Source organism: Phragmites australis, chromosome 8 (assembly GCF_958298935.1).
Source record: "Phragmites australis chromosome 8, lpPhrAust1.1, whole genome shotgun sequence".
Classification (NCBI taxonomy): Eukaryota; Viridiplantae; Streptophyta; class Magnoliopsida; order Poales; family Poaceae; genus Phragmites; species Phragmites australis.
The window spans coordinates 8556479-8569512 of NC_084928.1; the positions used below are offsets into that span (position 1 = coordinate 8556479).

At 48.2% G+C, this 13034-nt stretch overlaps 1 non-coding gene across 1 annotated transcript; it reads right to left on the reverse strand.

Annotated features, from left to right (window-relative positions):
- Nucleotides 1-9382: 9382 nt before the first annotated feature.
- Nucleotides 9383-9454, reverse strand: TRNAW-CCA (transfer RNA tryptophan (anticodon CCA)). Its single transcript has one exon. It is a non-coding gene; the product is annotated as a tRNA-Trp (tRNA).
- Nucleotides 9455-13034: the final 3580 nt, after the last annotated feature.

Consider the following 13034-nt stretch of genomic DNA (forward strand, 5'->3'; position numbering starts at 1 on the left):
CCCGAGGCACCCGGATGAAACGGGACGGGACCCGTGCATTTAATGGACCCACGCCCCCCCCCCCTGTCAGTGCATGGCAGGGTCTGACACTGGGGCGTGGGCAGCTGAGAATGTCAGGATGTCAGGCCGCGCGTGCCTATTAAATGCGGCATTGGGCCTTTGACTGGATGACACCCTGACGACGGGACCCTTCGGGTCGTCGAATGATCTTGCGCGAACCTTCGGGGAACCGAGTCCTCGGGGGCTGCCACGTGCAGCCCCGAGCACTCTCTCCCGAGCACTCCGGTGGGACCTTTGGGGCACCGAGTCCTCGGGGGCTGCCACGTGCAGCCCCGAGCACTCTCTCCCGAGCACTCCGGTGGGACCTTCGGGGCACCGAGTCGTCGGGGGCTGCCACGTGCAGCCCCGAGCACTCTCTCCCGAGCACTCCGGTGGGACCTTCGGGGAACCGAGTCCTCGGGGGCTGCCACGTGCAGCCCCGAGCACTCTCTCCCGAGCACTCCGGTGGGACCTTCGGGGCACCGAGTCCTCGGGGGCTGCCACGTGCAGCCCCGAGCACTCTCTCCCGAGCACTTCCTTCCCGGTATTTGGGCTCTACGGATCATCGGGGAATTAGGGTGCTCGGGAACCAGAGGCGGCGGCCCCGAGCACCTTCTCCCGGGACTTAGCTTCTTCTTACCTTGCGGGGTGGTGACATGTGGCGGATGGCCGGCCTGGTCTCGGGACTTAGGGACCCCTGGTTCTGAATACACCGACAAGCTGCCATAGAGGACCCGTTCTTTGGCGGCAGCATCACCGAGGCCGTCACGCCATGCGGATGCTGGGGCTCTCCCTCGCGATATGTTGTCACTTCACGCTCAGTAGCTTGACTATGAGGCCATGACGCCTACACAGAATCTGCAGACCATGTGAATGCTTCTTAGCCATCAACCAGTAGTAGTACCAGAGGGTTTACCAGTTGCGCTATGGTTGCATGACCTCACCCTCCTAGTTGAGACCGCCCGACGCCAAACTGCGGTGGCAAACACCACGCCAGTCGCTAGGAATGGTGAAGGTCATGATGCTAAGAATCCTGGTAGCTCCCATGGCAGGAAAGATCCTGTCCTCCCTAAGTAACAGGGAGTGCTCAGAGATCCCCGTCGTGTCAGGACAGCCAACCCTCTAACCTGCACGACTGTCTATGCCAACGCGACCTCCACGGTGTGATCCAGAGCCAGATGGCCATGCGAGAGCAAGAGGATCACACCCAGCGAGAGCAGAAAAAGGGCAAGCAGCCCTATCACTCGCCTCCCCCACGCAGGGAGGCATCACATTCCTCCATCTCATCCACAGGACCGCGTGACCGTTGTCTCTCTCTCCGAGCACGCACTGTTGCCCATCAGCGTGTGACTCCCTATTACAAAATAGGGTGCAACACCCTATTAGCCTGACTGCGGGATGTGCACTGGCCTAACAAGTTTTGGCTGGTCCTAGCCAAAAAGTTTGATTGCTTGACCAAACCTGAGGAGTTCCTGCAGATTTACATCACCATAGTGCAGGCCACGGGAGGCCATAGAAAAGTCATGGCCAACTACTTTCTAACCGCCTTGACTGGTTCAGTCTGGTCCTAGCTTATGAACCTCCCTCGTGAGTTGGTTCGCTCCTGGACAGATCTGGGCGACCAGTTTGTTGCCAACTTTTAGGAAACCTATGCCTGACCTGGGGTCGAGAATGACTTTTACCAAGTCAGGCAGCGACAAGGTGAGTCGTTGCGAGACTTCATTCGGTGCTTCACCGAGCGCCAAAACATCATTCCAAGGATCACGAGTGAATCCGTGCTCATAGCATTCAAGAGAGGGCTGGCCACCAAGGAAATTCGAAACACTACCAAGCTCTTCAAGCTCGTAGACAAGTGTTGCCAGGCCACCGAGGCCCGAGAGCATCAGATTGATGCCAGGTCGTGACCAACCTTCGACTAGCCCGCCTCCACCAAAGCGGTCGGCTGAAAGGAGAAAAAGAAGAACAAACATAAGGAGGGACCATCCAACATCATGGGGGTTAAGAAAAGGGAGGGGCAGAAGAGTCAATGCTACTGCCCGATCCACCACACGGATGCCCACGACCTGTCCGAGTGTAAGGTTGTGTGGGATATTATCGACAAGGAGCTTGTAGAGCATAAATCTAGGCACGAAGAGGATGGGGTTGACCCCGACCAGTCGTCACTGGGGCACTAATAGGCTGATCACATGGTCCACCATATTTTTGGGGGCACAACAACATATTCCTCGAATAAGGAATACATGTCGATGGTCCAGGAAGTGTGGGCGACCACTCCAGGCCCAAGCCCATGTCTGAAGTGGTCGGATGTACCCCTTATCTTTAGTCAGGCCGACCACTCCACGAGTGTCAAGCGACCTAGTCACTACCCTACTGTGGTCGAACCCACCGTTCAGAACAACCGATTGGGTCGTGTGCTGACTGATGGAGGGAGCTCCATCAACCTCCTCTTTGTCGATACACTAGACGTTCTGCAAGTCCCAAGGAGCGTGTTGAAACTGTCTCCCCCCTTCTTTGGGATTACCCCGAGCTCTTCGGCCAAGCCCTTGGGGTGAGCCGAGTTGCCGTCACTTTTGGCTTGGCAAGTAACTTCGAAAAAGTCTTGTTTGATGTGGTGGACTTCGGGACCGCTTATAACATGATCCTAGGGTGACTAGTGATGGCTCATTTCATTGCTGTCACCCACTATGCATATCAGACAATTAAGATCCCTCGTCCGATCGGGGCCATCACCATATTTGGCGGCGCAAAGATGGCCCTACACTGCGATAGGAGGAGCCTCGACATGGTTGAGCTAACTCTCAGGTCACAGCTGGAGAACGCTACGCCTAGTCACCGCTCGGTGAAGGTTCATGTTGCCGCCAACCAGGACGAGCGGCTCAAGGCAGTATGTCTTGATGACTCCGACGCAACCAGGACGGTCCAAATAGGGGCCGATCTGGACCCCAAATAGGAATTCACACTCATCACTTTCCTTCGGGCAAACACTGACGTCTTTTCATGGAGCTCGTCTGATATGCCTGGAGTCCCCAGGGACGTGATCAAGCACAGGTTGTCCATGTGACCTGGCACGCGATCGGTCAAACAAAGAGCTTGTTGGTTCACATCTGATCAAAAGGAAGCACTTCGTAAGGAGATCGATAAGCTCCTGGAAGTAGGCTTCATCCAAGAAATACAGTACCCATAGTGGCTGGCTAATCCAGTCATGGTCCGAAAACACAATGATAAGTTGAGGATGTGCGTCGACTTCACTGACCTCAACAAGGCATGCCCGAAAGATCTCTTCCCTCCACCGGATCAACCAACTTGTTGATTCAACCACTGGCAGTGATCTTCTTAGCTTCTTAGATGCCCGTTTGAGGTACAACAGATTAACATGTATAGGAAAGATGAGGAGAAGACTGCTTTTTGCGACACCCTTTGGTGTCTTCTGTTATGTAATGCCTTTTGGTTTGAAAAGTGCTGGTGCCACTTACCAGCATTGTATTCAGCTCATTCTTTGACCAAAGCTCGGTAGAAATGTCGATGCGTATGTTGATGATGTGGCCGTCAAGAGTATAACCAAGGATGACCTGGTCACGGATCTCTAGGAAACGTTCGACAACCTTCGGAAGTGTCACATGAAACTGAACCCTAAGAAGTGCATGCTTGGAGTCCCATCAGGGAAGTTGCTTGGGTTTCTCGTTTCTAGCCGAGGGATAGAGGCAAACCCTGACAAGATCAGAGCCATTGATGGGATGAAATCACCGACCAGGCTAAAGGTAGTCCAAAAACTAATAGTATGTGTGACAGCTTTGTGCATGCTCATCTCAAGACTGGGAGAGAAGGGGCTGTCGCTCTTCAAGATCCTGAAGAAGAGCGACCACTTCCGGTGGACCCTAAAAGCGGAAGCAGCCCTCGAAGATCTAAAAAGTTACCTCTCCTCCTCTCCTGTACTGATCGTGCCTCAACCAAACGAGGAGCTCTTACTCTATATTGCATCTACCCCACAGGTCACAAGCACGATACTGATCATCGAGCGAGAAGGTCTTCAACGACCAGTATACTATGTTAGTAAGGTCCTACATGACATGAAGGCTCGGTACCCATAGCCTCATAATCTATTACACGCCATTTTGATGGCCTCTCGCAAGCTCAGACACTACTTTCAGGCCCACAAAATCAGGGTAATCTCTTTGCTCTCTATTAGAGAAATTCTCTACAATAGGGATGCGACAGAAAGAACAACAAAGTGGGCAGTAGAGCTCGGGGAGTTTGATCTTCAGTTTATCCCCCGAACGGCTATCAAGTTCTAGGCGTTGGTTGATTTTATGGCCAAGTGGTTGTCCTTTGAGCCCGAGCAGGTAAAGCGACTAGAGGCATGTGAGCACTGGACCATGCACTTTGATGGGTTGTTTACAGTGAAGGGAGCAGGGGCTGGAGTGGTCTTGACCTCACCAACCGGTGACCTCCTCAGGTACATAGTTCAATTATTTCCAGCCACTAACAATATTGTAGAATACGCGGGTCCCTTATCTGGAATGTGAGTAGCCACCACACTTGGGATCAAACGCATGTTAGCGATATGGGACTCGCTATTGGTTGTTAACCTGGTGCAAAAGGAGTTTTAGTATTCTGATCTGACAATGGCGGCATACCTCACTGAAGTGAGAAGACTGGAGCGATGTTTTTTTGGTTTTGAAGTCAAGAACGTCCCTCGCAAGGGCAAGTTCCTAGCCCATGAGTAGGCATGTCTAGCTTCTTCTCGCGAACCTGTCCTAGTTAGAATCTTTGAAGAAAGACTCACACGACCATCCGCTATGGTCTCTAGCCAATGTGAAGGGGATGCTCCGCTTGAAAATGGAGCACCAAAGGTAACACATTTGGGGGCAATGCCTCCTTTGGTGTCGTTGACCTCGGGTGGCCATCATGTGGTCGTCCTACTCGATTCGGGTATGACCTATATGGATCAGATCTCGGACTACCTTTAGAATCGAGCAATCCCTGATGATGATGCGTCAGCAGAAAAGGTCTCGTAGTAAGCGCCGCAGATACTCGCTGGTAGAGCGACGCCTTTACCGTTGGGGGAGCAATGGACTTTTACTGAAATGCATCACTCAGGAAGAGGGGAGCACAATGCTCCTTGATATCCACAGAGGCATATGCGGAAGCAACGCTTCGTACCGTGTTGGGGTTCGGAAAAGCGTTCCGACAAGGATTTTATTGGCCCACTACCATGCAGGATGCTCGCGAGCTGGTGAAACGGTGCGAGTCATGTCAGTACCATGGCCGACATACCAACTTACCAGCCCAAGCGCTACAAACCATACCACTCTCTTGGCCTTTCGCTGTCTAGGGACTTGATATCGTGGGACCATTCCCTAAAGCCCTCGGGCGGTTTTGAATTCCTGTTTGTGGCAATCAACAAATTCACCAAGCAGATATAGGCTAAGCCTGTCAGAAAGATCACCGCCGTAGCAACGATTAAGTTCATATGGGGTTGGTAGTGCAATTTGGCAGTCCAAATCGCATAATCATGGACAACAAAACTTAGTTCACCAATGCTTTCCAGGACTACTACGAAGAGATCGGGACCAATATTTGTTATGTGTCAGTGGCACACCCACAGAGCAACTGACAGGTTGAAAGGGCTAATGAGATGATACTACAAGGGATCAAAACCTGGGTCTTTGACTGGCCTAAAAGTTATTCAAGACGTTGGGTGGACGTATTACCCACATTACTTTAGTCACTGCGAACGACTAGTAGGGCTACAGCCAAAACCCTTTTCTTCCTAGTTTTTGGCGAATAGGCAATACTTCCTTTCAATCGCCACGAGTGGCCAACTACTTGGATGACAACCAGGTGGCGTGGTGAGAGGATGATATAAACCTGATGAAAGAGTTCCATGAGCGTGCCCTAATTTGAGCTACCTGATATCAACAAAGCCTCAGACGCTATCACAATTGCAAGATGCGGGACCGAAGACTGGTTGTAGGCGACCTTGTCCCTAGGCAAATTCAAAATAACACCGGTCAGAATAAACTCTGCTCCATGTGGGAAGGGCACTACAGAGTGGTTGATGTCACCTGACCTGATGCGGTCAAGCTAGCCATGGAGGACGGCCGTGAATTACACAACCCCTGGAACATCGCCATGCTGCATAAGTTCTATGTATAGGGTTACTCAAAGATAGGTCTGTTTCTCTATTTTGCAGAACCTTCCGGATGGGCGTGGAATATAACTTGTAAGTTTTTTTTCCAAAAAACCAGACTCTCTGTTTTGTAGGATTTCACAACCACCAGCGAACCCCCACCAGATTGGCTCTTCGACCACTGCACGCGACAACGCTCGACGGCCACTATGGAACTTGGCGATCAAGAAGTTAAAATGACCATATAGCCAAAGACTCATGAACAGTGTGGGATCGCTGCTCGCACAATGTCAAAGGTACAAACTACTCGGGACAATGACCACAACGCCACAAGTCCTCACTTGGGCTGGGTGATGGTCGCTGCCGAAGGACTTGTCATGCTAAGGGTCATCCCGCGCTTCGAAAGCCTAACTAGCAAACAGGGTGGACCAGTTAGAGCCTACTCGCCATGACAGCACAGGGAAAACTCTCTGAACACTCCGAACAGTAGTTAGGACCAGACGGTCCAAAACCCGTAGGCCTCTCGAGTGGTCTTCTAGCCATTGGCAAGGTCATCAGAAAGGGCCGAAACATTTTCATTGATGGAAAAGATTTGTTACAGGCGAGTCGATTACATTCGATCGGGCTAACAATCCTGTTACATGCTTGTTCTTTCCCTCTTGACTCAGGTGGCTAGAACCAGGATGACGGAAAGGTTCTGCCTAACTGTGGCATATCGTGAAGATCCACCACTTCTAAGATTTCTGAAGTTTGCAGACCCCTACTTACCCTTGAACGAGTCAAGGAACCTCTTATACTCTTCCTTGAGGCGACAACTGGTCGCCCTGGGAATCGGACGACGGCCTGTGTAGGGGCCAGGGAGGGTGGCCAGTGCAAAGACCCTGCCAAAGCTGCAGACCAACGCAGGCAAACTCAGCTAACCCTCCTTCTGCACTACCTCTGCCTTCTCCTCTCTGTTGGTCTCCTCTTCCAGAAGGTCCCAGTCGATCTCCCCCTTATCTTCGGAGATGTTGATAATCTCGATCAGGGCAACCACACTGGCTGGAGATCGAGAGAGAGCGACAGGAGGAGACCCTCTCTATAATGAGGGAAGCATGATGACGGTTGGCTCCAACCCTGCAAGAAGGACTTTGAGATTGTCTGCCCCAGGGCACCACAGCAAGCGGAGCAAGTGTTAGAGGCGACTCGGCCCTTGCCAAATCCTCCAAGATCATCGACTTCCTGGCGAGGAATGGGAGGAGGACGCCATGATCTACAAGAAGAGTTGCCCTATCGCCTTGCAAAAACTTTGATGGGTGGTCGGCTGGGTGAACTCCTACTTTTATAGTCCGACCAGCCATTGATTCATACCTGGGGTGAAGGGTGGAACTACCCTGGGGAACCAAAAGGGGTGCCGGCTGGGTGTCCTCGATCCTATCATTCACTACCCTGGGGACTTACGGCTACCTCCCAATCAAAAACTGAGCATGCGTGGCTGCGTCTGGACACCAACATCTTGGCTTCTTATACCTATCTCATCTTAAACACCTCACTCTCAGAAGTACTGATGAACCTCAACCGACGCGACATCTGAACCGCTCGAAATCTAAGGGGGCGCGCATGGGGAACCAAAAGTCCTTCAAGCCCAACAACAATAAATGTTTCTCTCTTTTTTCAGGACACTTAACCTCCCCACGTGATAGGAAGTTCAAAGTCAAAATATGAAAGCTAAATAGCATCGATGACCAAGCTCTGGATGGTCTATAACCCACGGAGCCCAAGTTGTGCGACCAGATCTGACCATGACCACGGGGAAGCATGAGGGTTACTGTCGGAGTATTGAGTAAGTGGACATTCTAGCTAACGGGCCTCACGAGGAATGTGGTGATCGGCGAGGGATTTTTCCTGAATGCTAGCCCATCGAATGACCAACCCTTGGCTCGCACAACCAGTGTAAAGCTTGCGCAGTCAGCCTCCTTACGATATAATATGGTTCCGCGACCAGCCTTTACTGGTCATGGGACGCTTATACTTAATCTATATAATCATATTTATTGGTGTCTACTCAAGTGTTTTTCTTCCCGAAGCACATCCTCCAGCGAACAAAGTTGTGGCCGGCGCAGATGGGAAATGCAATGTCCCATAGCATTAATTGCTACAGAGTGGGGTGTTGTGGACCGACTTGCTCCACGCGACGGATGAGACATGATCTGCAGAATGATCGGGTCAGTGGATGATTTTGTAGATAGACTCACGGAGCGTATGGACGAGATGGATTGGCAGACAAACTTGCTGCGTACGGCAATGGGACAGTCCGCCCGACAGGGGGAGGCAGGTGCGGCAGCGTTCTATGGATGGGATGGACAGACAGAGTTCTCACGGCAAGTTGAGTTCACACGATTCTCTATGATAATATTCTAAGAGTAGAATATCTAGTCATATATGGATCTACTAAATAAGGTCCACTCTTTCTAGTATATAAAGAAAGAATGATCCAGTTTGTAAAGGTGAAGAAGCAGCCGTTAAGAAAACTCATCTGTAACCAATTTACAAACATTGATAATAAAATACATATGACATAGAGCTATTATTCTTAAAGAGGCGTAAACCTGAATAATCCCTATGATCTTAGTTAATCACAAACACCCATCGATCAGTGCACCTAAAATTATTATAAAAAATTAACCTCCGATAACAATCTCGTTGTTGCTGGTCTGCTGGAGATAGACCCGCCCATCGCCCACACGGGCCGAATAGCAGTGGGTTGGGCAGCCCGAAGCAGGGGATCTTGTTTAGCCTAAACACCGAGGGTTCGCTCACTTTTTAGCTAGACTCCAGCTGACTTTTGGTGCACTGATCTCGTGTCCTGAGCTGCTCCTGATCGGTTCATCCGCGGCGGTGCCAGCCAGAAATTCGGCGAGAGTCTTTCGAGGCATTAAGCGTGGTGTCCCTGCGCGATCTGGCGAGATTGGCCGCAGCTTGCCGACGGCATGGTCTCGTGGCGGCGGGCGTGCTCGACCGGGTGCTAATTGCTTACGTGGAATGGAAGAACCAAAAGGTTGCTACCGGAGACAGCGCTTTGAATATTTCCGAGTGCCAGGAGAAGAGCTGAAGAATTGAGGCGGACAGTCCTGACCGTCTCAGCAGCTGCATGCTTGGTGGATTCTACAGACTACTGAGAGGTCCCAAAACAAAACAAAAAAACAAAATATGCCCAGGTTTTGATCGGGGATTTGAACCCGACGTGAATCGAACACGCAACCTTCTGATCTGGAGTCAGACGCGCTACCATTGCGCCACGGATCCTGGATGACTTTGAACTAAACATATAACTAATATGTGAAAGACCGGGACAGGTATAGTGAGGGAGACCAGTATAAAAACTTTACAAATGTTCTTGCAGTTCCATGTATGAAATTTACTTAATTGCTCAAACCTAGATCCTGAAACTTCATACGAAACTGAGACCTGGGCAAATGAAATTTAACTCTTTTGATCCAGGACTGCATGTGTAAAACTATCACTCTCATTTATAGAAACAGAACCACAACTGACAGAAAACTCCATAAGTTAAAAAAAAGCTGACTGAAAAACACTGAAGTTCGAATTATGTTTGGAAATAGATCGTGAAACTTGGAAGCAAGGGCATGAATATTGCCTGCAGTCTCCACACAGAACATATTTCTGGAACTTGGTACTCGTTTCTTCGAATAAATGACTCTGGAGGCGAACAAGCTTACACCCTTAACATGCAGTGGGCATATGTTCTATAAAGATAATTCTTATTATTACACACATGGCAGAAAAAGTTTATGCATGCACTTGGCCAATCTGTTTTGTTGCTTCTGCACGTGAGTTGTGGAAAATAAGAAACACAAGAATTTATCAAAACATGGACAACAACTGCACTTTAATAAATAAATAAGGAGTCCTCCGGAGGTCTGGACTTTCAGAAGCAGCTCAAAACAGAGAGCACCAGTGGCCACAGCAACTTTGTAATCCTGTTTAGAAAACACTTCAACAAGGTCTTGCATACATAATGTGAGCTGCTGTAAACCCAGAATGCACAGTACGACATATAGCAAGAAAAACCTTATAAATAGTATCATGCTTGTTATCCATCATACACAGGCTATAAAAGTACAAATATTTTGGGAGAAATGCCTACTTCTCCAAATCGCAGAACTAATCAAAATCCTAATAAACAAGTTCAAGACTGAGATTTAAGAACAATTAGTTTCCTTATTTGATGGGTGATGAGGACATCACTTATTCGGATACAACCACAACAAATGATCTTCTGACTGTTACACTTACACAAGAAATATGAGAGAAGACAACTCAAATCGAATCCTTGTCAGAACTTGTCGGGAGCTTGTCGGCTGTCAAGCCTAGTTCCTACTCATTCTCCTATAGTGGGGAGGTCAGATCCTGAGTTGAAACAAGCTAGTCGGGTTCCTGAAAGTACATCTAGGGTCCAATGTGGGTTTTGGATAATTGATGATAAATGATTAAGAGACCAATGAGTTTATTAAAGTTAGGAATATGTTTTAGTCCCATCAAAGAAATTAAATGACTTTGGCGTCCCTCAAAAGGAAAAAGAGAAGTGGCATGCAGTCACTCAATAGATTTAAATTGATTTTATTTTCAAATTTGAGTATAGGTATACCGTACTATCAAGAGGGATGCATATAGATAGACTTGAAAATGTCTTAGTGCTCAAAGTACCAATTTAGACCAAAGAAGAGAGACACAAATCACCCCATGAACACTGGAAAGTTCTAAGTCTTAGTCTGTACCTATAGTCTCTGGGCTAACCCGGATACTCCAGATTATGGTGTCTTACCCGGAGTCTCTGAGTCCAGCTCTAGCAGAGGGTGTTTGGTTTGGGCCCTTGTGTTTTACCCAGAGTCTCCGGGTTGACCCGGATACTCCAGGATCTGTCGGTCATCCGAACCTTGCATGTTGGGTTCCGGTTAGAGCCCTCGGTTACATGTTAAAGTGCCAACCTGGAGTCTCTGTGTTGAACCCAGATACTCTAATTTAGTAAAAAAATACTGTAATGGCTAATTTTTTAGGGGGAAGGGTATAAACTCTCTCCATTTAAGTGCTGCTGTTGCTAAACCAACTCGAGACAAACACATTCATATCCATTCAATAGCCCTCCTAACTCCTCTAGTGCATCAAATCTTGTAAGGTTTTGAGAGTTAGTTTGAAAAAGTGAGATTGAGTACTAGTGAGCATAAATCCATCTTTTGAGCACTTGACTTCATCATCAAGCAGTCGATTCACGTTCACTACTCTTGAAGCTTGGAGCTCTTGGACAGTTAGGTGTCACCCAGAGAGCACCTAAGCTTGTGGAGTGCCCCGAAAAGTTTCTGAAGGTCATCCTGACCTCTGCAAGGAAAGATGAAGCTTTGAGTAAGTCTAAGCTCGATCTTCATGGTCGCTTGATAAGGATAAGGGTTGAAAGAGACCTGGCTCTTGTGAGCACCTCAATGGAAATGTAGGATCGTTTGATCCAAACTTCGGGAAACATATTCTTGTCTCCTTTACCTTCTTGCATTCTTTCTCATTCTAGTTGATCTTTTGGGAAAGCTATCCTATCTACATGTTTGCGTGTTTATAGCTACAGGTGATTGGTGAAATTGTCCTTAAGTTTCTTTGAAACCTATGGTAATCCTTAGATTCAACTAGACTTGCTTAGATGTTTTTAGTTTTTGATTTTGTGCTCCATCTGGACTGTCCGTGTTAAGATCAGAACCTCCAAACCCCGGAGTCTCCAGATTGACCCGTAGTATCCAAAATCTGTAATCCGCTGCGAAGTTTTAATTTTTAGGAAACGCCTATTCACCCCCTTTAGGTGACATCATGTACATTCAATTGGTATCAGAGTCTAATCTCCTACAAGGCTTCACCGCTTGGAGAAATTGAGGATGTCGACGTCCAGGAGTCTGAAAAGCCCAAAGAGTCCAAACGATGATGTTTTGACTTTAGGTAACAGTAAAAGCAAGGGAGTTACAATTGAATTCAATTATGATAAATTAAATGCATCTAATTCTTATATATCCGTGTCATCTAGGCGTGCTCCGTATTTTGATGGCACTCACTATACCACTCGGAGGCATAAATGAAATTGCATCTAATCTCTCTTCATTCAAGTATTTGGAAGATTGTTTGCACATGTTTTGAGCTACCGGATGAGGACAAAGAGCTTACTTCTGAGCAAGAACAAAATATTCACCGCAATGCACAAGCAGTAAGTGTATTGCTTGGAGCCCCGAAGAGTTAAAGGTGGATGGACTTGAGGAAGCCAAAGTGATATGAGATCCACTCCAAATCACACATGAAGGCACCACAACGTGAGAGAGTCCAAGATAGAATTTCTTGAAGGCAAGTTGAGAAGATTTGTTATGGAAGATGATGAAACCCCCCCCCCCCCCCCCAAAGTAATGTATGACCACATGATGGTGCTAGTGAACAAGATTAGATGGCTTGGAAGTAAAGAACTAAATGATCACAAGCTGGTATGAAGATTTCTAAGAGCTTTTGCACCAAGAAACGCCACCTTGGTCACTCTCATCCGAGAAAGAAGAGACTATAAGAGGCTCAGACCAAATGATGTGCTCGATAGAATTCTTGCTCATGAGCTCATGGAGGAGGAAGCCAATAAAGTCAAGAACCTAGTCAAGTAAAGCTCAACTTCTAAGAACAAAGAAGTAGCATTCAAGGCAAGCAAGTTAAAGAATCAAGTTCAAGTGAAGATAAGAGCTTCGATGATGAAGAGATTGATTTCTTTGTAAGGAAATTCAAGAAATTCATGAAGAAGGGTGGCTATAGCAAGCACAAGAGAGACATACCCAAAAGAAGAACACCCAAGAGAGCT